The sequence below is a fragment of the Rhinatrema bivittatum genome, chromosome 1 (assembly GCF_901001135.1).
Source record: "Rhinatrema bivittatum chromosome 1, aRhiBiv1.1, whole genome shotgun sequence".
Lineage (NCBI taxonomy): Eukaryota > Metazoa > Chordata > Amphibia > Gymnophiona > Rhinatrematidae > Rhinatrema > Rhinatrema bivittatum.
The window spans coordinates 61,371,232-61,396,310 of NC_042615.1; positions in this window are offsets into that span (position 1 = coordinate 61,371,232).

A 25,079-nucleotide genomic window follows, 5' to 3' on the forward strand; every position below is an offset into this window, starting at 1 on the left:
AGTCTTTACCCTCTATCTGTGCAGGAATCTTTCAAACAGGCAAGGGTTCCTTCCACTCTCTTGTATTAGGTAAAAGGGTGGCCCCAGCGGGCACGGCAACTCTAAGATGGTCAGGAAAACCCCTTCCAAAGATGGCCAAAATCCCGTCCATGCACAGAGAGTCTTCAGCCTCTCTCTCTCTCTCTCTCCCCAGGGTGTGAAGACGCCGGATGGGAGTCCTCAAAGCTGTATTTAGTCTCTTACCCACAGTTAGCAGATCTTCAGGAGCTTTACTCTTGTTCTTTTCTTGTGGGGATCCCAATGGTCTGGGATCCAATGTCCAAGCAGCAGCTTGAACTGTTTATTCACTCCAGGCAGGAAGTAGGGCAATTAACCTTGTCCCCAAAAAATACTAACACCAGAGTTGTTCCTTGCAGTGGGTTCCCATGTTAGTGGGCAGGTCCTCCCTATCCCTGGGTGTCCTGAACACAGGGTTCCCCGTTCCCTGAGTCCAAGAAAGGCCCAGGTATCCAGCAAGGCTCCTGTAATGTAAAAGTTCAAGATTCCAAAATGCTCCCCAGCACTGCCCCTCTGTATCTTAGGAGACGAGGACAGCAGTGGAGCCCTCGACTCATCCTAAAGGATCCCAGGGAAGAGGGAGCCCAGGTTCCCAGGGAGGCCAAAAATACAACTAAGGAAAGAACTGCAATTTATACCACATATATTTGCTGCCTAATTTGCTCACGGTGTTATAGAATTCCCCTCCGTAGAGAATAAGAGTCAAAATATGTAATGTAAAATGGAAGGTTTTGTTTTGCTTAAGTCAATTTTTTGAAGCCCCAGCTTTCCTTTGCTTACCTCAGGAAACCCTTTTGCTGTGTTTGCATATTTTCTTATGTCCATTTTCAAATTACGCAGCTGAGAGGCAAAATTATTTGTATATTAATTTTTTTCATTAATTACAATCAAGAAAACATAACCATATATCCAAATAAAATAAACTGGACACTGTAACCTCTGGTTGAGCCATGGTTTGTGGGGTAGGGAGCATGCATCGCTGCTTGCACAGTGCTGCCTATCGGTGCCAGTGCAGCTCCAGTGTCAGTTTCTGTGCCTGTTCTGTGACATTACAAATAATCTAATAAAATTAAAAAAAAAAAAAAAAATTTTTTTGTATAACTCCACTCTGTGGAGGGATTACTGGGAAAATTATTGGTCATCCTAACATAGTAACATAGTAATGACTGCAGAAAAAGACCAAAATGGACCATCTAGTCTGCCCAGCAAGCTTCCCAAGGTAGTAACTGCCCCTCCGTGCAGGTTACCCCCATGTTTCTCTTAAGGGTAGTAACTGCCGCTCCGTGCGGGTTGCCCCCATGTTTCTCTTAAGGGTAGTAACTGCCGCTCAGTGCGGGTTGCCCCCATGTTTCTCTTAAGGGTAGTAACTGCCGCTCCGTGCGGGTTACCCCCATGTTTCTCTTAAGGGTAGTAACTGCCGCTCCGTGCGGGTTACCCCCTTGTTTCTCTTAAGGGTAGTAACTGCCGCTCAGTGCGGGTTGCCCCCATGTTTCTCTTAAGGGTAGTAACTGCCGCTCCGTGCGGGTTACCCCCATGTTTCTCTTAAGGGTAGTAACTGCCGCTCCGTGCGGGTTGCCCCCATGTTTCTCTTAAGGGTAGTAACTGCCGCTCCGTGCGGGTTACCCCCATGTTTCTCTTAAGGGTAGTAACTGCCGCTCCGTGCGGGTTGCCCCCATGTTTCTCTTAAGGATAGTAACTGCCGCTCCGTGCAAGTTACCCCATGTTTCTCTTGAGGGTAGTAACTGCCGCTCCGTGCAGGTTACCCCATGTTTCTCTTGAGGGTAGTAACTGCCGCTCCGTGCGGGTTATCCCCATGTTTCTCTTAAGGGTAGTAACTGCCCCTCCGTGCAGGTTGCCCCCATGTTTCTCTTAAAGGTAGTAACTGCCGCTCCGTGCGGGTTACCCCCATGTTTCTCTTAAGGGTAGTAACTGCCGCTCCGGGCAGGTTACTCCCTTGTTTCTCTTAAGGGTAGTAACTGCCACTCCATGCAGGTTACCCCCTTGTTTCTCTTAAGGGTAGTAACTGCCGCTCCGTGCTGGTTTAGCTTTTTTATTTATTCCCATCTTCTAGCCTTTTAGGGATCCACAGTGTTTATCCCATGCTCCTCCTAGCCCCTGTGATAAGGCAGAACCGCCAGTGCTCCCCATTTTGTATGGGTACTAGTGGTTAAGGGGTGGGGTGTGTAGGGGGGGGGGGTGCAATTCCATTAGCAAGGCTCATCCTAATATCAAACTCCCTGTCTCTTAGCTCTAAAGATTTTTTTAAATGTGCTCTTTATTACATTTTTTGCTCACAAAGCAAGCAGTTTTGTTTCGGTAACATTTGAATGAGAAACTATTACCGTTTCTCACAATAGTAAGCAAATCAAAGATCTCATTAAGCCATTAGCCCTCAATATTGGGGAGGCAGAGTAGAAAAAAAAGAAGATTGCTAGGTAATAATAAAAAAAACAAAAAACGCACACACACAAAGAAACTGGAATCTAAGCTTGAAGTGACCAAAACACAAAACCACCAATTACTTATCCCCCTTATCTGCTGCTGGAATAAATCTAGACATTTTATCATCTAAAAAAAAAAAAATTCTTAGTTCTTCTGAGGCAAAAAAAAACATAGATGATAGCATAATATTTAACCAAACATTTACAAGGATATCGTAGAATAAAAGAAGCGCCAAGGACAAAACCTTCCTGGCACATTCCTAGGAACACTCTTCTTCCCTCATAAGTAACTTGCACCAGGTCTGGATAGATTGTTTTTAATTGTATTTTTACTATGCCTTTATCATACTAATATATTGTATTTTGCATATGTTTACTTTTCACTGTATTATTACTACTATTATTATTGCTGTTTTGATTTTTTTTTTTTATAGCGCATACCAAATATATGCAGCGCTATACAGAGACACAAAACAGGCACTCCCCGTTCCTTGGGACTTGCCATCTACAGTAAGTGAAGACCGAAAGATAAGACTCACAGCAGGAACCAAACAAGAGGCTCTGGGATAAGACAGCAAGACCATGACTGAGAAAAATGAAAGGTGGATAAAACTGAGGATTTTGATGATCGTTGGGGTCATGAACTGTTTAAGGGGAATCTGAATCTGATATGGGAGGAAACAAGAGGGCAGTTGCTGGAGAAGGCAGCCTGGGGTGGGGGGCGAGGGGCGGAGCAGGCACTCTTTGTGATCCCAAGAGCCAGGGAGGAGAAAGGAGCGCCGATAGAAATAGGCCAGTGGGGTCTGGAAGATTTATTGCCAGCGGGAGAATCTGGAGCTGGCATTTAAAAATCTAAATGGTTTTAGTTTTCCCTCATTGAGGGGATCTTTGCAATGACATGTAGCCAAAAGAAATTTACGATCTGCAGGAAGGTGTTATTTGGATCTTCCGCCGGTAAGAAAGTTTATTTATTCTCTACTGGGTGCAAGATCATTTTCAAATTTAATTCTGAATTTATGGAATAGTTTGCCTCTGGAGGTGAGAGAAGAGTCAAATTTGGCTAGACTTTGGAAGAAATTAAGGACTTGGTTTATGTTTGCAAATAATTAACACTTGTTAATAATTGCTCATAAACAATTAACAGCTGTCTCAAATTGATAGTAGGTGGAATTAGGCTTGTATAAGAAAAGGGTGCGACTGGAAAATGTTGGAAATATTGTTTTATGTTTTTATGTTTTAGTTATGATGTTTTATTATAATTTTATGTTAAATTGATTTTGTTGTAAATTATGTTGGGTGATAATTCTTATCTGGAAAGCGATTAATAAATGTTAAGAAAGAAAGAAAGAAAGAAAGAGATTAGGAATTCTCGTAAATTACATCCTCTATAAAATGCAAAGCTTGGAGATTCAGAAAAGATCCCTAGAGGGGCTAGCATGGACCAGAGTCAGCGAATCAGTTTGCAAACAAGCTCTGCTTTGTGTGAAAATAGAAGAATGCACGGTATTCTATTCGACTCATCCTTATCCCAGTGTAAAAACAACAAATCTCTATTGATGTAGAGAGTTCTTTTAAAGGCCTGTTTAATTACATGATGTGAGTAACTCCTCTTTCTGAATTGATTTGACATAGCATGGGCATGAATAATGAAATCAGATCTGGATGAACACAGATGTCTGAGACAAAAAATTGTTCCGGGGAATGCTATCATGTAATAATCAAGGAGAATAATTTGTGTATTGTAAAAATAGCATGTTTGTCAGTGGGTTTCTTGTGGATAGATGTAGTCAGGCAAACTCCTTCTAATTTTACCAAAATGTACAGAAAAGAAATCTCCATAGGGTTTATAGCATGAGTAAATCGAAGATTGGGGTCATAGGTATGTAACCAGTCTAAGAAAACAAAAAATTGTATTTCTATGTCACTCTAGATCAAGAAAATGTCGTCTGTGAAATGCAACCAAACAGCAATCCTTGACCAGATCAGGGAATTGTGTAAAAAAAATTTTCAAAATTAGAAACAGAGACAAGCTATGTCTGGGGCGATAGTTTCCCCATGACTGTATCCTTGAACTGGAGAAAAAAAACATTGTACAAAAATAAACTTTTTTGTTAAAGCTAAACGAGTTAAATCATCAAAGAAATCTGTAAATACCCAAGCTCCCACTGGATGAGCATCTAAATGAGAGTGAATCACTGATATTGCAGCTTCCTAGGGGGGTATTCATATATTAGGAGTGCAGAAATAGATTAGTGATTAGAGCAGTGGGCTGGAAACCAGGGTTCAAATCCCACTGTCACTCCTTGTGACCTTGGGCAAGTCACTTTACCCTCCTTTGCCTCAGGTACAAAATTAGATTATAAGCCCTGTGGGGATAAAGAAATACCTATAGTACCTGAATGTAATCCACTCTGAAGTGCTGAAAAGTGAAATATAAAAATCTAAATAAATAAGGATTCAATGTCCAAGGTGATTAATAGGTGTCTTCCTGAGAGTGATGTTAACAACTCTATAATGGTATTGAAATGTCCCTAGACCCTGACTTACGAGGGTACTTCAGGGACCAGAGAGCACAGAAAACTGATAAAATTTGATAAAGGTACAAGGATAGAACCTATCCCTGAGACAACAGATCTTCCTGGAGATTGTGTTAATGATTTATATATTTTGAGTAAAATATAGAAGACTGGAAGCATTGGATTTTTTTCTAACAAGAAATCTGCTTCACATCGTGTAATGAAATTAGATTCCAGACCCATCTGTATAAGGGCTGTGATTTCAACTCATAATTGTGGTGTAGGATCTAATGATAAATCTAGGTAGAAAGAGGTATCTGAGAGTTGGCGTAAAACCTCTGTATCATATTGAGATCTATATAAAAGAACAATACTGTCCCCTTTATCTGTAGGTTTAATTATAATAGATTCATCAGCGGCAAGGGACTTTGTTTGACTTTTAAATAAATTTTGATAGGGTTTCAGAGATGACACTGATTCAAATGATTTGAGTTAATGCAATACCACTCTCTCAAAAGCTGAAAGTGAGGGTATCACTAGGGCCTGGAGGAACCCAATTTGATTTACAGGAAGTCATAGATACATCTGAGGAGGACTGATATAGGGAAAAAATGTTTCAGTTTAATTTGATGGAAAACATTTTTGTAAATAAATATGAGTATTGAATGAATTGTATTCAGCTGTTGGTGCAGATGATAAACCATATTGAAGAACCTTAATTTCTAGGAAGAAATATTAGGAATCAGTGATATCCATAGAGGTTCTGGCAAAGTCCTGTCAGAGAGTCCTTTTACGTTTGGAGAATTATCTGTTGTCGAACAGACTGGTGTCTGTATTCAAGTCCAAATTGTACCTCTGTCCCAGGTCATCAAGGGTCCGGATCTTGTCGTTGTTGCTGCTGAAATTGAGATCAAGTTTTTCTTTGTAGAGGGGGTGGGGCCTCGGGTCGAGGAGGAGGAGGGATCTAGTGAAGCTCGAGGAATGGTCTAAGGTCTGGCCCCTAAGATTAGAAGCTAACAAATGCAGAATAATGCATTTAGGATGCAAAAAAAAAAATCAAGGGAAAAGTACAGAATTGGAGGTAAAATTCTTCTAAGTACAAAAGAAGAGCAGGATCTGGGAGTATTTGTATCTGATGATCTTAAAGTGGCTAAACAAGTGGATAAAAGACAGAAAAGTGTTTGGCTGCATGGGGAGAGGAATGGTCCCCAGAAAAAGGGAGGTGATATTGCCCCTGTATATGTTGCGGTCCTGGCCGCGAGCACCACGGCCAGGCCCTTACCTCCTTGTTCCCAGACCTACTCCCGCCTTCGGAGCCCTGGCTTGCGGCCTGTTTGGCGGCGTCCCCGCTGGCTCTGCGCCGCCGCAAAGGTGCCTGAGGACGTCCTGCTCCTAGGTGCGCGTGCGCGCCACTTGGGCGCCTTTCTAGCCTGTTTCCCGCCAGTGCTGGCTCCGCCCAGTTCCTGACGTCAGACGCCGCGGCCTTGATAAGCCAGCCGCGGCCATTTAGTCCTCGCCTTGCAATGGGTTAGCTTCCCGGTTTCCTGTTGCGCTGTGCCCCGGAGTGACTCGCTTGGCTTCGTCGCTCCGTTCCTGCTACAGTACCTGCTTGGTTCCTGTCTGCTTGCTACAGTGCCTGCTTGGATCCTGTTTACCTGCTACAGTTCCTGCCTGGTTCCAGTACCCGAGTCCTGCTACAGTTCCTGCCTGGTTCCAGTACCCGTACCCAGTTACAGTATTGCTACTGTCCTAGACTGGTTCCAGTTACCTGTCCTGATCCACGACCCACCTAAGTCCCAGCGGCCGGGCCCCTACGGGCTTCTCCTGGGGGGGCTTCGGCTTCCAAGGGTGAAGCCATCTAAGTCCCAGTGGTTGGGCTCCTACGGGCTCCTCCCAGGGGAGTACCAGCTTCCAGGGTGAAGAGCATCTACGTCCTGCCTGAACATCTGCCTCCCGGCCTGCTGTTTATTAGAGACATTGACCATCTATTCCCAGTCTCCAGCAGGTCGGCCCAAGGGTCCACTAAACTGAGACTCCCACAACAGTATAGATCTCTGGTGAGACCGTATTTGTAATACTCTGTACGATTCTGGAGACCGCACCTTCAAAAGGATATAAACAGGATGGAGTCAGTCCAGAGGATGGCTGCTAAAATGGTCATAAAAACAGAAGTTGCCATACCTGGACAGACTGAGGGTCCCATAAAGCTCAGCATCCTGTTTCCAACAGTGGCCAATCCAGGTTACAAGTACCTAGCAATTATCCAAACATTTAATAGATCCCATATTACTAATGCCAGTAATATCAGTGGCTATTCTCTAAATCAACTTGACTAATAGCAATTTATGGACTTCTCCTCCAGGAAATTATCCAAATCCTACTCCAGGGCTGGACCAGGGTTTCACCTCCAGTCAGGAGTCCCAACTACAAAAACTGTCAGAAAGCTAAAGTCTCCAATTAACCTTGAGGCAGATCCTCACAGGCAGTGACTGCATTGCAAGGGATTTCCTGTGACCCAACTGCACCAAGTTGGGTCTACTGCACCCAGCTCAGCCAGAAAAAAACAAAAACAGATCCTCACTTGTTGAAAGCTAAACCAAAAGACCATACTGCTAACTCACCTGAGCCTACATCTGTAATTTCCCTTGACTGAAGCAAGACTGAGAGCAGCTGTTCCAGTTTCCCAGGGAAAGAAATAGAATGCACAATTTAAATTATTCTTGTGATTTATGAGTTATTATTAAGGTCATGTTTTTTTATTTTGATGAATCTATTTTATATAATAGACTGACTTTTCAGAGCATATAATTATTGCTCTCTAATCTCTATGAACTCCATTCACAGGTGAATAGAGGCCACATTTTTTCCAAAAATCTACTGTCATGATAGGGGATAACAGAATGCTATTCAGGCAGTTTTGAAACATTCAAAAAATTGTTTGGAAAAACCTAATAAAAGATATTGAGAGTGCACAGGAGGTGGGGCTTGCCTCCAGCCCCGCCCACAAAGGGTTAGTCATCTACCTAGATGTGCAGTTTTTATTCATTTCCTTGAGGCCCTTACTATAAATACATTAACTAGTGATGAGAGCAGGACTAAGTTCATGCAGATTCCCTTTTTTCCCGCAAAGTTCCCATTATTTCCTGTGTGAGGAAAAATGTATTTTTATGCCTTTTAACATATATTTATTTATTTATTTTTCTATACCGACATTCGATTTGGTATATCACATCGGTGTACATATAACAATATGTCTAAGGCAAACCTTGTAATGACATAGTACATTATAACAGCTTAACTGAGAACTGGCTATGTTCCAATAACGGTTTATACAATTATTATAACATGCTTGAATAGCATAACTTAATACAGCATATTTATTTATTTATTTATTTCGGATTTTTATATACCGGCATTCGAGATCGCAATCACATCATGCTGGTTCACATAAAACAGGGGTGCATAGTAAAACATAACTATAACAATGGTGCGGAGAAAGGCAGATTACATTTAACAGGGTGACTAGAACTTGGCGAAGGAGGAAGAGAAAGGACAGGTTATTAATTCAAAAAGGCTAACTATAGTAGATGGAGTTGAGGGATGACGTTGAGGTGTGATATCAATTGGAGTCCGGGAATGCTTGTAAGAATATCCAGGTCTTTAGTCTTTTTTTGAAGGTTGATATGCATGGTTCCAGTCTGAGATTAGGGGGGATGGAGTTCCATAACGTTGGACTGGCTGTAGAGAACGCCCGATCTCTTAGCGTGCTGTGTCTGGTAGATTTGGATGGCGGTACCTGTGGCGATCCCTTGTATGCATCTCTTGTCGGTCTTGTCGATTTATGTAGTTGGAGAGGGATCTGTAGGTCGATGGGAGCCAGTAGGTGGATGTTTTTGTATGTGGTAAGAATGGCCTTGTATATTATTCTAAAGTGGATAGGTAACCAGTGGAGGCTCTTTAGTATGGGGGTTATATGATCCCTTCTCCTGGTATTTGTCAGAATTCGAGCAGCTGCATTTTGCACCATCTGAAGCGGTTTGGTGTAAGAAGCGGGAAGGCCAAGTAGGATGGTGTTACAATAGTCTAATTTTGAGAATATGATTGCTTGCAGAATGGTTCTGAAGTCTTGGGCGTGGAAAAGAGGTCTAGTTCTTTTCAGCACTTGTAGTTGGTAGAAACAGTCTTTGGTGGTTTTGTTGATAGTGGCTTTGAAATTTAGGTGATTGTCAATTAGGACTCCTAGGTCTCTCACTTGTGTGATTGTAGGCGTGGCTTGCTGTGTAGAGGTGATGGTGCTGTTCTCTGGGGCGATGAGCAGTAGTTCTGTTTTGCAAGAATTTAGTACCAGGTTTAGGCTGGTGAGAAGGAGTTTAATTTTTTGGAGGCATGTATCCCAGAAGGCCAGAGTTTTAGCGAAGGAATCCTTGATGGGTATCAGGACCTGGATATCATCCGCGTAGAGGAAATGTTTGAGGTTGAGGTCGGTGAGGAGTTGGCATAACGGTAGAAGGTATAAGTTAAATAAAGTAGGCGACAGGGAAGACCCCTGTGGGACTCCAACTGATGAGGGGTGTTGTGAGGATTCTTTGTTCTGTATCTTGACCTTGTATCCTCTATTGCTGAGAAAGGATATGAACCAAGAGAGTGCTGTGCCAGATATACCTATGGAGGCTAACTGGTTAATGAGAAGGGAATGATTAACGGTGTCAAAGGCCGACGAAAGGTCCAGTAGGATCAGTAGGAAGGCTTGTCCTTTGTCAAGGCCCAGGATGAGGTAATCTGTCATGGAAATGAGGAGGGACTCCGTGCTTCGTGTTTTGCGGAATCCGTATTGTGAAGGGAATAGGAGATTATTTTCTTCAATGTAGTTTGAGAGTCGGGTGTTCACCAATTTCTCCATGATCTTGGCTATGAAGGGGAGGTTGGCAATCGGTCGGTAGTTGTTTGGGTCATTAGGATCCAGGTTTGGTTTCTTGAGTAGAGGTTTGAGAGAGGCCAGTTTGAGGTCATCTGGGTAAGATCCTTGTGTTATTGAGCAATTTATGATGTCTGACAAGGATTTGGAGATGGAGTCAGGAATAGATAGAAGCAGTTTCGAGGGGATGTGATCCGATGGGTGAGAGGATGGTTTCATTTTCCGAAGGATACCTTGGATCTCGATGGAGGAAGTGAGTTCCAGTTCTTCTAGGCGAGTATTGTTGAAGGAGGTCTGAGGTGGTGTTGATGGAGAGATGGTGTTAGGTGGGAGCTGAGTTAGAAGTTTGCTGATTTTGTTGCTAAAAAATAGTGCTAGTTCTTCCGCTTTAGATTTGGCTTGGTTGTGAGCAATTTCTGACGGGTTTATTTGAGTAAGGTTGGAAACGTAGCTAAAGAGGGCTTTAGCGTCAAATACTAGGTCGTGGATCTTGGATGCGTAGTAGTTCCTCTTGGATCTTAGAGTGTTGGATTTATATTGATGAAGAGTTGATTTGTAGATAGATAGAGTGATGGTGCATGGGTTTTTACGCCATTTAGCCTCATTTTGTCTTAGCAGTAGTTTAAGTTTTCTTAGCTCTGGGGTAAACCACGGTTGTCTTTTGGAAGAATTTGGGTTTAATAAACTATGTACAGAGGAAGGGTGGGGCATGATATAAGGTGGGAGGGGGGACTGAGGCAGGGTTAATTGTCTAGGGTAAAAGCTTTCCTGAAGAGCCAGGTTTTGAGGTTTTTTCGGAAGGTAGGTGTGGAAAGATCAATTCTGAGAGCGGTTGGGAGGTTGTTCCATAGGTGAGGATCCGCTACGGATGCGGCACGTTCTCTTGTGGAGACTTTATGTGCTTCCTTTGTGGGGGGAATGGGGAGTAGGCCTGTGTTGGTAGAGCGGAGATTTCTAATAGGGATGTAGGTGGCCAGAGGTCTTTGTAACCAGCTGACTTTGTCATTATGTAATGCTTTATGAATGAGCATGAGTGTTTTGTATTGAGATCTGAATGGAACAGGCAGCCAGTGGAGTTGTTTGAGTGCTGGCGTGATGTGATCTGTTTTTTTCTTATTTGTTAGTGACCGTGCTGCGGCATTTTGTAGGAGCTGGAGGGGCTTGAGGGTGGATGTGGGAAGGCCAGTCAGGAGGGCGTTGCAATAGTCAATTTTAGCGAAAAGGAGGGATTGCAGTACCGTCCGGTAGTGTGGGGGATGGAGTAGAGGTTGGAGTTTCTTCAGGATTTGAAGTTTGTAGAATCCTTCTTTTATCAGTGTTTTGACATGTTGTTTGAAGTTCAGTTCCTGGTCCAGGCTGACTCCGAGGTCTCTAACCGGCGGGAGTATGTTGTATTTGGATAGGGTTGAGGGATCCGTTATGGGTATTGTGGATTTTTTAGTGAGGTGAAGTATTTCCCTAGTATACCCTAGTATATATCCCTAGTATAGTATATCTTGCCCTCTTTTAACGTTTCAAATAGAGAGAAATCAATTTTGTTCAGCATTGCTAGTTTCCTAACATCTGAATTTACACCAGACTTGTTTGTGATAACTGAAATACTGCTTCAGGTTTCTTTCCCCGTCTTGCTCTGAGCCAGGCTGCTGAAGGTGAGATGAGTGAGTGGGGATTTTTCAAATGGAACCCTCACCAACATTCTGATGCCACCATTTTACCTCTGGTCAACTCCTATAATTCTGTTCTTTTGGGCCTACCAGCTACAACACTTAAACCCCTTCAATTGTTGTTAAATGCTACAGTGAAATTGATTACCAGTATGAAGAGAAAGGAACACATCACACCAGTGTTATTTGAGTTACATTGGCTCCCAATTGCTAAGCAAATTAAATATAAGATAGCAACCATCACGTTCAATATGATCTCCTCGGATACTCTACCATGAAGTAATGCCTTACTACGACTATACTGCCTGACCCGACAGCTCCGTTTCGGCACAACGAGGGCTCCTTGATGTTCCATCACTACTTCATGCCGGGTTAAGCGCCAGCAGAGCGTGTGCTTTTTTGGTAGCAGCCCCAGTGATCTGGAATTCACTCCCGGAAGAGTTACGGATGGCAGACAGCGCCAAGTCTTTTAAGTCCCTACTAAAAACATGGCTGCTCAGACACGCCTTTAATTAAGTCTACAAATGGTGTCCTGTCTGATATTGTTTTTGTACTGTATGACAATGAATACTGTTTTTATGTAAGCGATGTGTTTGTGCTTATGTACTAGGGATGTGAATCGTTTTCCATATCGTCTTAACGATAGAAATCGTGTGGCAGGGCAAGAAAATCGTCTTAGGCACGATTTTTTAGTTAAAAAATCGTTAAAAATCGTTTTTTCCGATTAGTGCGCACTAACTGGGAGTTAGTGCGCACTAACTGAAAATGATACAATTTGACACTTTTCAGGTCAGTTAAGGTCAGTTTAGGAATGAATATGTATTCCTATTGGCTGCCCTCTTATTTATTCATGTTACCAAGTTTCCTACTGACAGTATATGGGGGATGGGAAATGGAAACAATTGGTAGCTTGACAAAACAAGTAATGTGATCAGTCAATGTGACTAGAACTTGTGCCCTAACCCTGATACCAGGGGTATTGTGATCTTCCTGCACACAGTGCCCTATCCCTATTAATACCAGGAGTGTTGTGATCTTCCTGCACACAGTGCCCTATCCCTAATACCAGGGGTGTTGTGATCTTCCTGCACACAGTGCCCTATTCCTGATACCGGGGGTGTTGTGATCTTCTTGCACACATCCCGATATCAGGGATAGGGCACTGCATGCAGGAAGATCACAACACTCCTGGTATTAATAGGGATAGGGCACTGCATGCAGGAAGATCACAACACTCCTGGTATTAATAGGGATAGGGCACTGCATGCAGGAAGATCACAACACCCCTGGTATCAGGGATAGGGCACTGTGTGCAGGAAGATCACAATACCCCGGAGGAGTGAGGGTCAGGCAGCTCCCCCCTGTCTGTGAAGCCAGCCTCTCACTAGTAATGCAGGGAGGGAGCTGTCTCAGACTTCACCATCCACCCCCCCCCCCTCACCCACACACCATTCACTAGCTGGGACATGGGGGAAGTCAGGAGTGAGGGACAGGCAGCTCCCCCCTGTCTGTGAAGCCAGCCTCTCACTAGTAATGCAGGGAGGGAGCTGTCTCAGACTTCACCATCCTCCCCCCCCCTCACCCACACACCATTCACTAGCTGGGACATGGGGGAAGTCAGGAGTGAGGGTCAGGCAGCTCCCCCCTGTCTGTGAAGCCAGCCTCTCACTAGTAATGCAGGGAGGGAGCTGTCTCAGACTTCACCATCCTCCCCCCCCCCCCCCCCCCCTCACCCACACACCATTCACTAGCTGGGACATGGGGGAAGTCAGGAGTGAGGGTCAGGCAGCTCCCCCCTGTCTGCGAAGCCAGCCTCTCACTAGTAATGCAGGGAGGGAGCTGTCTCAGACTTCACCATCCTCCCCCCCCCCCCCTCACCCACACACCATTCACTAGCTGGGACATGGGGGAAGTCAGGAGTGAGGGTCAGGCAGCTCCCCCCTGTCTGCGAAGCCAGCCTCTCACTAGTAATGCAGGGAGGGAGCTGTCTCAGACTTCACCATCCTCCCCCCCCCCTCACCCACACACCATTCACTAGCTGGGACATGGGGGAAGTCAGGAGTGAGGGTCAGGCAGCTCCCCCCTGTCTGTGAAGCCAGCCTCTCACTAGTAATGCAGGGAGGGAGCTGTCTCAGACTTCACCATCCACCCCCCCCCTCACCCACACACCATTCACTAGCTGGGACATGGGGGAAGTCAGGAGTGAGGGACAGGCAGCTCCCCCCTGTCTGTGAAGCCAGCCTCTCACTAGTAATGCAGGGAGGGAGCTGTCTCAGACTTCACCATCCTCCCCCCCCCCCCCCTCACCCACACACCATTCACTAGCTGGGACATGGGGGAAGTCAGGAGTGAGGGTCAGGCAGCTCCCCCCTGTCTGTGAAGCCAGCCTCTCACTAGTAATGCAGGGAGGGAGCTGTCTCAGACTTCACCATCCTCCCCCCCCCCCTCACCCACACACCATTCACTAGCTGGGACATGGGGAAGTCAGGAGTGAGGGTCAGGCAGCTCCCCCCTGTCTGCGAAGCCAGCCTCTCACTAGTAATGCAGGGAGGGAGCTGTCTCAGACTTCACCATCCTCCCCCCCCCCTCACCCACACACCATTCACTAGCTGGGACATGGGGGAAGTCAGGAGTGAGGGTCAGGCAGCTCCCCCCTGTCTGTGAAGCCAGCCTCTCACTAGTAATGCAGGGAGGGAGCTGTCTCAGACTTCACCATCCTCCCCCCCCCCCTCACCCACACACCATTCACTAGCTGGGACATGGGGGAAGTCAGGAGTGAGGGTCAGGCAGCTCCCCCCTGTCTGTGAAGCCAGCCTCTCACTAGTAATGCAGGGAGGGAGCTGTCTCAGACTTCACCATCCTCCCCCCCCCCCTCCCCCACACACCATTCACTAGCTGGGACATGGGGGAAGTCAGGAGTGAGGGTCAGGCAGCTCCCCCCTGTCTGTGAAGCCAGCCTCTCACTAGTAATGCAGGGAGGGAGCTGTCTCAGACTTCACCATCCTCCCCCCCCCTCACCCACACACCATTCACTAGCTGGGACATGGGGGAAGTCAGGAGTGAGGGTAGGGCAGCTCCCCCCTGTCTGTGAAGCCAGCCTCTCACTAGTAATGCAGGGAGGGAGCTGTCTCAGACTTCACCATCCTCCCCCCCCCCCCCCTCACCCACACACCATTCACTAGCTGGGACATGGGGGAAGTCAGGAGTGAGGGTCAGGCAGCTCCCCCCTGTCTGTGAAGCCAGCCTCTCACTAGTAATGCAGGGAGGGAGCTGTCTCAGACTGGTATCACGGTTAGGGCACTGTGTGCAGGAAGATCACAACACTCCTGGTATTAATAGGGATAGGGCACTGTAAGAGATGACTGTAGTAGATTGAATAAAGATCTGATGTTTCTGCTCTCCTCACACCAAACAAAAAACAACACACAAGCAGAGAAGCCCTTCTTACAAAGCTGAGCTAGTGAGTTAAGTAGGAGGAAAAGTAAACATACTGGTGCCAGTGTGGCTACTTAAAAAATACACTTACCAACAATCAATTACATATATTTGAACTGTGTACAGTTCCAGCCAGGACCACCTTTCTAAAATGCACAGTGATTGGCAAATTCAACATGCACTAGCATTTCAGGTGCCTGCTAACAAAAATAATAAACAAACAAGTTCTAGTCACGTGAGTGCTGATCATTACATTACTTTTTTTGTCAAGCTTCCAACTGTTTCCATTTCACATCCCCCCAACCATATTGGTAACATCAATAGATAAGAGCACAGCCAGCCAATAGGAATACATACATACATATTCATTCCTAAGTGACCTTTACTGACCTGGGAAGTGTGAACACTTTGTTTCATTTTCTGTTGGTGTTCGTTAGTTTCCAGTTCCATTTCCCATCCCCCCAACCATCACCTCAGTGGTAACCTTGGTAATATCAATAGATAAGAGGGCAGCCAGCCAATAGGAACACATATTCATTCCTAACTGACCTTCAGTGACCTGGAAAGTGTTTATTTGTATCATTTTCAGTTAGTGCGCACTAAATCGAGTTAGTGCGCACTAACACGATTTAACGATTTTTAACGATAAATCGTTAGAATTTCTATTGTATCGTGTTCTATAACGATTTAAGACGATATAAACATTATCGGACGATAATTTTAATCGTTGAAAAACGATTCACATCCCTATTATGTACATCGCCCAGGATATGGGTGATTAATACATGAAAAAGATAGAAATAACTGCCTCCCGTAAGCACTACAGTCCTACCAAAGAGCTCACAATGACACATAAATGAACAGTCGCAAATAAAATATTTTATTCTGAAACAGTGCTGTCTCTTCTTATCCAGCAGATTTTTTTTTCTTTGCTGTCATAACACAATGGTGTGAACATATTGCCACAAATGGAAAAACTATACTTGTATGCAATATGTAATGTAAGAGCTTTGCCACCTCTTTCTCCACATCTGTGTCGGAAAGCATTCCTGAACTGCCTCTGCATAGTTCTTTCCATGGAAAATCATGGAAACCAGCCTGTGCATCCCTTTTTTCATTTACTATACTCAAGTTCACTAGAACATAATAATAAAAAACTATCAGGAAATCATTAGGGAAAGTCCCACGGAGCTTGCCACTTTTAAACTGACAGCACCACAATCACTACATCACATCTCAGCATTTGACTTTTGAAAAGCAGCTTTGACAAGAAGGAAAAGGAGGTGATAATGCCCTTGCATAGATCCTTGGTGAGGCCTCACCTGGAGTACTGTGTTCAGTTCTGGAGCCCGTATCTCAAAAAGGATAGAGACAGGATGGAAATGGTCCAGAGAAGGGCGACCAGAATGGTGTGGGGTCCGTATCAGAAGCCTTATGAGGAGAGGCTGAAGGATCTAAATATGTAAACCCTGGAAGAGAGGAGGTGCATGGGAGATGTGATACAGACCTTCAGAAACCTGAAAGGTTTTAATGATGCACAAAATTCAAACTTTTTCCATTGGAAAGAAATCAATAAAACTAGGGGTACTTAATGAAACTCCAGGAGGGGCGGCTCACAGCCGACAACAGAAAATGTTTCTTCACGGAGAGGGTGGTGGATGCTTGGAATGCCCTTCCAAAGGAGGGCGTGAAGACGAAAACAGTCAATGAATTCAGTGGCCTGAGATAAACACTGTGGCTCCCTAAAGGATAGAGGATGGAAATGAAGAAAAGGGTACATGGGGGTAACTTGCTGGTGTGGTGGTTACGATCCTTAACCAATAAGCCTTGATGCTTTTGATGCAACTGCAACATTGCTCTCCACTTCAACAGTGGGGGGGGGGAAGGGAAGTTGGATTCAGACAACAAGCAATGAGGGCCCAGACCTTTAGCTCTGGGGAAATGATAAGCATGGGGATAACCTGCACGGAGCAGCAATTACTCCCCTTAACACATGCATGGAGTTGCAGATACTACCATAAGAAGCTTGCTGGGCAGACTGGATGCTCCATTTGCTCCTTTTCTGCCATCATTACTATGATTCACAACCTACTGTGCAAGCACTAATCATGCTGTTCCCCCTCCAGAATTCACATACCTATTCTACTGGGACCTACACTGACAAAATATACACTTACCCTCTAGCACTCAGACCCATCATTCACACTCACACATCACTAAACCCATTCACCAACACACTCAGCTACAGAGGTTATCCAGAATAAAAAGTATTTATTAATGTCACAAGAAAAAAAATACTTTTTTGTTTTCTTGATCCCATCTTGGGTGTTGAAAGGTCCCGATGCCTTTTGTGTGGATTGTTTGTGTGTATGTGGGGAGTGGGACTTTCACCTCCTGATTCTTCCAGAGGCAGAAGAGAACAATAGCATGTCAATGTTAGAGAGAGAGAACACCACTCAGGATGCTCCACAAACCCAGAACGCAGCAGGTGCCTCGTGGGGAAGAAAGCAGCATGAACAGCCACACCGCCAATAGGGGCCGTCTCTTCCCCTCCGGAACAAATCCCAGAACACGCACGATTTGCACCACTGAAGCAAAAAGGTGCCTCAGGGTCTGCGATAGTTTATATTGGACCAGCATGTCCCCCCCGTCCCCCCCCCCCCCTCACCCCCTCACCCCCAGCACATCCCAAAAAATAGGGCTTGTCTGAAGAAGTTACTGTACATTAGCTTCTGGATCCTTACAGTTCATGTCTTTTAGACATCTCTGCAGCAGTTACCAAGACAGCAGATTGTAGGCTCTGTCTAAGAAGCATATTTTTCCAATAATTACATTTTCCATATGAGGTTCAGGACAACAGTCAACAGATGGATGTCAGTGAGTCATATAATATACAAACCTTAAAAAAAAAATTGATCCCTTGTGTGACAAAGGTTTAAATAAATAATAATAAAAAAACAGACACATTGGCACAGCATTTATTTGCTTTATTGACCTCACTTCCAAGTGTAATAAACTGAGAATGAGAAAATGTTAATTTCTTTTTTTTTTTTTTTCATAAAGTTTTTAAATGATAATTTTGTGCTATGCTTCGGATGCTGTACTTGCTCTCTGCCTCTTTATTATACTACCACTTTATTTGATTGTGCAAAAGAAATGCTGAACATCTGCATTTCATTTGCTGCTTGTACAGTATCCAGGTTGACTGCTAGCTGAAGCGAGCCGGGCTCTTGTTGTAATATTTTTAACAGGCAAGGCTAGCTACTGATACTTATCAGTTTGTTATGGATATACTACCTACTCTCAGGACTAATTGGGCCTTATTGAATAAAGAATTTTTCCATGGGCACAGAATGGCAAAAAGTCAATTTTGAATAAGGCCTGTTGTGGCATGGGAACGTACAGGATTTCTTGTTACCACTTATAACCCAAACAAGCTGTGCTTTTCCAATCTATTCCTTATCCGTGGAGGGCCAAAGCGGAAGCATTCACGACATGGCCCCTGTCAGATTTGATCGGATCCGCAAATTCTGTTGCCCGTCTTCTCGCTAACAATTTATAGAGGGCAATTTTCAAAGTCATTTGTGCGGGCAAAGAGCAATTTACTGGCAGAAAGTGGCTGTCTCACAATCACCCTTCCTCCATATGGCTGAAGGCGCGGCTGTACTTTCAGCCGTGCTGAGGGAAGGCAATATGCATAGGCAAGCCATTCAGCACCCCTACTTTCATTCTGATTTGTATTTAACTCCTGGGAGAGATGATCCCCTTTAACCAGTCCACCCTCACCCCCCTGGTTCTAAGGAAATTTCAGGGCGAGAGCTGAATCCCATGCCGGCATCGTGCTGATAACGTGGAGCGTATGACCATGGCTGAAGCTAGCCAACAGTCAGGCCGATACAGTAAAGTTCGCGGGAGAGCTGTGCGCGCGATTCACTAAAACAAATTATTCAAATTAGGGCCGGCAGTAAAAAGAGGCGCTAGGGACACTAGCGCGTCCCTAGCGCCTCTTTTTTGACAGGAGCGGCGGCGGTCAGCGAGTTTGACAGCCGACGCTCAATTTTGACGGCGTCGGTTCTCAAATTGCTGACAGCCACGGGTTCGGAAACCGGACGCCGGCAAAATTGAGCGTCCAGTTTTCAACCCGCGAGCCAATTTAACTTTTTTTTTTTTTTAATTTTTAATTAATTTTTTACTTTTGAAACCTCCGACTTAATATCGCCATGATATTAAGTCGGAGGGTGTACAGAAAAGCTCTTTCCCGGTGCCAGCATAAATTAACGCCTACCTTTGGGTTATGGATAAGGAGTTATGAATAAGGGGTAAAGCTAGCGCGTCGAAAACACGCGTCCAAATGCGGGTTAACAGTGCGCACCGCACTGTACTGTATCGGCCTGAGCGTTCTTACAGAAGGGGGTTAGTAGAAAGAAAGGACGTAACTAAATTAAAAATATGTAATCCTTTTATTCCAACCAGGTATATGTAGGAAATAAAAACCATTTGGGCAATAAATAGAAATAAGAGTCAGGCATGAGATTAGAAGAGGAAGGTTGAGGAGGTCTGTGCAATAAAATTCATGGTTAACAAAAAAAAAAGTTTTCCCATGCCCCTTCGGTAAGCTTTTTACTCTATATGCACATTAAAGCAGGACATAACATGTTATGCAAACCTTTTTACTGAGGGCACGGTAAAATGTTCCCTCAATAGTGCGGCCTCAGTAATAAACAACGTGGATGATAACAAAAAAAATATTTAGACCTGATATTCAGAAGCCGTTTATCCGACTAAATGGCAAAGCAGCTATATTTGGAGCATAATTTAGACGCATTATTTGGGGGCGGGCCAGAGTTAGCCACATAAGTTATGCAGCTAACTCAAATACTCGGAATTATACGCTTAACCTATGTGGCTAACTCTGGTCACACAGTAGGGCTGTTTTAAAGTTAGCTTAGATATACTTATCTGGCTAACTTTTGGGCCGATACAGTACAGTGCACTCCGGCGGGGTAATAGCACGCCGAAAACGCGCGTCCAACCCCCCCGAAACTAATAGCACCCACAACATGCAAATGCATATTGATGGCCCTATTAGTTATGCCCGCACGATTCAGAAAGTAAAATGTGCAGCCAAGCCGCACATTTTACTTTCAGAAATTAGCGCTTACCCAAAGGTAGGCGTTAATTTCTCTCGGCACCAGGAAAGTGCACAGAAAAGCAGTAAAAACTGCTTTTCTGTACACCCTCCGACTTAATATCTTGGCGATATTAAGTCGGAGGTCCCAAAAGTTACAAATAGTTAAAAATTAAAAAAAAAAAAAATTAAAATGGGCCCGCAGCTCACGGATTGAAAACCGGATGCTCAAGTTTGCCGGTGACTGTTTCTGAACCCGTGGCTGTCAGCGGGTCTGAGAACCGACGCCGGCAAAATTGAGCGTCAGCTGTCAAAATCGCTGACAGCCGCCGCTCCTGTCCAAAAAGAGGCGCTAGGGACACACTAGTGTCCCTAGCGCCTCTTTTTGGGTCCTAATTTAAATAAATTATAATACTGAATCGCGCGCACAGGAGAGTGGCCTGTGCGCTCGCCTGCGATTTTTACTGTATCGGCCTGTTTGATAGCCGTGTATATTCATCAGCATGCCTGCGCCGCTGAATATCGGCCCCTTAATATCCATGTAGCTGTGGCGTAAATTCTCCCATGCAAATTGGCCCTTGTATTTTTGGCTTGTTTGCACAGGGGATTTCCCTGCTCCCTGAATCCTAGCAAAATAAAAAAAAAGTTTCCTCATCTCTAAACTCTGAGAACTATCTAACTGTCCCATCTTCTCCCACAGGCACCATCCTGATAGCCTTCACCCCTTTAATGACAAAAAAAAACCAACCACTCACCCCTCCAGAAACCTATTTTACTATTAAGAAGAAGCTGAGTCTTCCCATGCGGGAGGGCTGTCAGAACAATAGCACATTCCATCACACTCACTTGTTAGTGGTCACGCAAAGCTAGCCATGTTATTTGGTGGTGGAAATAGCATGGGCAGGAATTCATTTTATTTAGTTTTATTTTACAGCTCTTCTATTCTGCTGATCCTAATTTTTACTTAAGAGATAATTTAAACAGTCATACACGTGCACAGTAAAAAGAAGGCAATATTTATCTATTTATTGTACAGCATTTCGGCCATTCTCCTCTTGTGTGTCTGAAGACCATTGGTAAGGCAGGTCAGGGGTGGTGGAGGTTTTTTTTGCGATGGGAGGATGCCTTCCAGGGGGAGATACCTTGCAGGATGTGGGGGTGATGGTGCTCGGAAAGAGGGGGGCCACTTTTTTTTGCCAGCATTCAGGGGGAGGGGAAATCCCTTGTGTTAACTGTTCCCAAGTGAACATGCCAGTTAGCTTGGGAGATTTCAAGCCACATCCGATCTGAAGTGTACCATGTTACTTCTCGTGGGCTCTGTGCACCTCATTTGCATATAATACTTCTTCATTTAAACAGAGGGAAACACTTAATTTAGTGCTTACACATTCATTTGTGGGGAGGGGGGATGCAATCTTAACATGCATGTTAAGGCCTTATTGGGCAGCACACATTCTGCAATACTGGATGTGCGAGGAGCTGGGTGATTGTTCCGAACTGCTGGCCATGGTAAAGGGGTCTAGGGGACTAAACAAGATGGAAATTCAAGATTATGACTTTTGCTGGCAAAACGGTGGTGATATTATGTAATAGGTGATATATCTCAATACTCAACCATCTACAACAAAAAAATGAGTGTATATCATAGTATATATTACCACTGTATTTAACATCTTATAGAAAATGTTTATTGCTTCCTCAAATCCAGAATGAAAACCATATACAAGTGATTTTTAAACAAGAATCATCTATTGCACTTTTCATAACATTGTTTTAGTTATGCAAATATTTTATGTATTTCCATACAAACTCTTGTTACAATATTACCCTATAATAAACATATAATAACATCCTCATGTAGCCACTTAAAAAAAAACAACATACCACACTCAAATGGGTTCATTCACACAAATGAATCTCCCCTTACACTCATATAAAATCCCACAATATGTATAATCTATGGTATCTAACCACACTATCACTAAACTCTCAAGAAATCAATGTGGTTGTTCACAAATATATCTTTTCCCACATATGTTCATTTGCAATCACAAATTTGCAAGATTTGCATATCTTCTAACAATGGCTCTGCTTGAAAATCAACTTGTACAACTGTTATTCTCAAATCTTCACCAATACTTTTTTTTATACCAATACTCCAATGTCATAGAATCTTTCCGAGCCATATAGCATGACAATCATAATCATCCCCGATAGATGCAGGTCACAACAGTCCCCAAGGGACCCTTGTTTCGCATATTCTTGCTTCCTCAGGGGTAATAACTATAACATAATAATGTTTAAAAAAAACACAACAATATATGCAAGTGACCCCAAATATCCCCATACAACCAAAGATTTCACTAATTACTAACCTTCATAAACTACCATTGTCTCAGGGTTCCCCAATATTATAGAAACATAGAAATGACGGCAGAAGAAGACCAAACGGCCTATCCAGTCTGCCCAGCAAACTTTCACACTTTTTCTCATACTTATCTGATACTCTTGGCCTTTATTAGTAACTTTTTGGTTCTATTTACCTTCCACCCCGCCATTAACATAAGAACATAAGAAAATGCCATACTGGGTCAGACCAAGGGTCCATCAAGCCCAGCATCCTGTTTCCAACAGTGGCCAATCCAGGCCATATGAACCTGGCAAGTACCCAAAAACTAAGTCTGTTCCATGTTACCATTGCTAATGGCAGTGGCTATTCTCTAAATGAACTTAATAGCAGGTAATGGACTTCTCCTCCAAGAACTTATCCAATCCTTTTTTTTTTTTTATGTTAAATCTGTTTTTATTATAAATAATGAACATTACCAAAGCATAACATTTGGTACATTATATATATTCTATTACATACTATTAAATAAATATTTTCTTAACTCTACACACATTCTTAACCCTCCTCCCATAACCCTACCTTCCCCATCCCTCTTTCCCTCCCTGCATCGAAGAAGCACAAGGATCACATATCAAATATCTATACGATTTAAAAAAAGACTTTTAGATTAATTTGGTAAGGTTAGAATAAAGGGAAGCCAGACTGCATTTATTGCTCTTCTAATCTTGATAGACAGGTGATTAATAGCCAAGGTTTCCATGGTTAGTAGATTTATTATAGAAGAACGCCATAATAATATAGATGGTCCTTCTGAAGTTCTCCAGGCTGTTAGTATGGCTTTGCAAGCTAATAAAAAAACATTTGTAATCCAGAGAATCGAGACCTTATTTCTTTTGAATGAGATAGGAAAGATTCCAAAAAGTGCCACCAATGAAGAAAATGGAATTTTATAACCCACAACTTTATTTGCAGTATGATAAACTTTCTTCCAAAATATTTGAATTGTTGGACAACTCCAAAAGGAATGACCCAAGTGTGTTGGTCCTCCTTTGCACCTGATACATATATCAGAGTTAGTGAAACCTGCTTTGAATGCTTGATGCTGGGAAATGTACATTCTATATATATTTTTATATCTAGTTTCCCGCAAGAGCATATTAATTGTAATTTTACGCGTACTAACAAATGCAGATTTCAATACTGCAACTGATATCGGTTGCTCAAGTTCTAATTGCCATTTAAGTTGCACCTTCTCCAAGGACCAAATTTTATATGAAGACTCTAATTGTTTGTACAAATATGATATAGAACGTTTCTGGGGGTTTTCTGGATCAAACCAGTTACTTAGAAATTGCCAATTAGTGTCCATGAAGGTTGGTGAACCAAGCGATTGTATATAATGTCGAGCTTTAAGGTACTGATAATAGTCAATAGCTGAGAGTTTATAAAAAGAACGAAGTTCTTTAAAAGTAAGAAAAGATCCATCCATATGTATTAATTGTCCAATGCATCTGAGTCCCGCACGGTCCCAAAGTCGAAATCGTGATGCATCCGATCCTAAAAAGAACTTTGGATTACCACAAAATGGAAGAAATGGTGATATATTGTCAGATAACGAATTCTTCCGCATTAGCCATATCCATGTTCTTCTTAAAGGTTGTAAAAGCAGATCTGATTTGATTGTGCGAGATAAAGAAGCGTTAGGAGCATGTAAAGCATAACGAAGCGATATTGGAATAAGCAATTGTGCTTCGATATAGGTGTCTGAAAAGTATTGTGTGCCCATCAACCAGTCCCCTATGTATCGTAAATTAATTGCATGATTATAGAGTTTCAAATCTGGAAGACCCATACCTCCCATGGATAGTGGTTTCATTAGGATAGATAGTTTAATTCTTGGTTTTTAACCCTGCCATAAAAATTTTGTCACTACTCTCTGATATTTGCTAATAGTCACCTGAGTTAATAGAAGAGGTAGAACACTGAGCACATACAGCCAACGTGGTAATAATGTCATTTTCAATAAGTGTATTCTTCCAATAAGAGAGAGTGGGAAACAGTGCCAAGCATTTAAAAAGCTGTTAGTTTTCTGTTGCATTGGAGATATATTTAAGTCATATAGCTTGGAAAGGCTTTTTGGAATCCAAATACCTAGATATTTTAATTTATCATTTGTCCATTTTAAGGGGAATTTCCCATACCAAGGTATAGATGCAGCAGGACCTATTACCATGGCCTCAGATTTATCGAGGTTTAAACTAAAACCTGCATGAAGACCATATTCTTCAATCACATGAAGAGCAACTGGAAGAGATTTGGTGGGGTTTATCAAATGCAACAAGAGATCATCCGCAATGCAGCTAATTTGAATTTTGCTGATCCCATTTTAATCCCTTCTATGTTCTTATTATCCTCCAAGATACGTAATAAAGGATCCAAAGATAATACAAATAATAAAGGGGACAAGGGACAACCCTGCCTAGTACCCCGAGACAATGTAAAGTCTGATGAAAGTTCCCCATTTACCCAAATATTAGCTTTTGGCTGATTATATAGATTTTTTAGAAATGAAA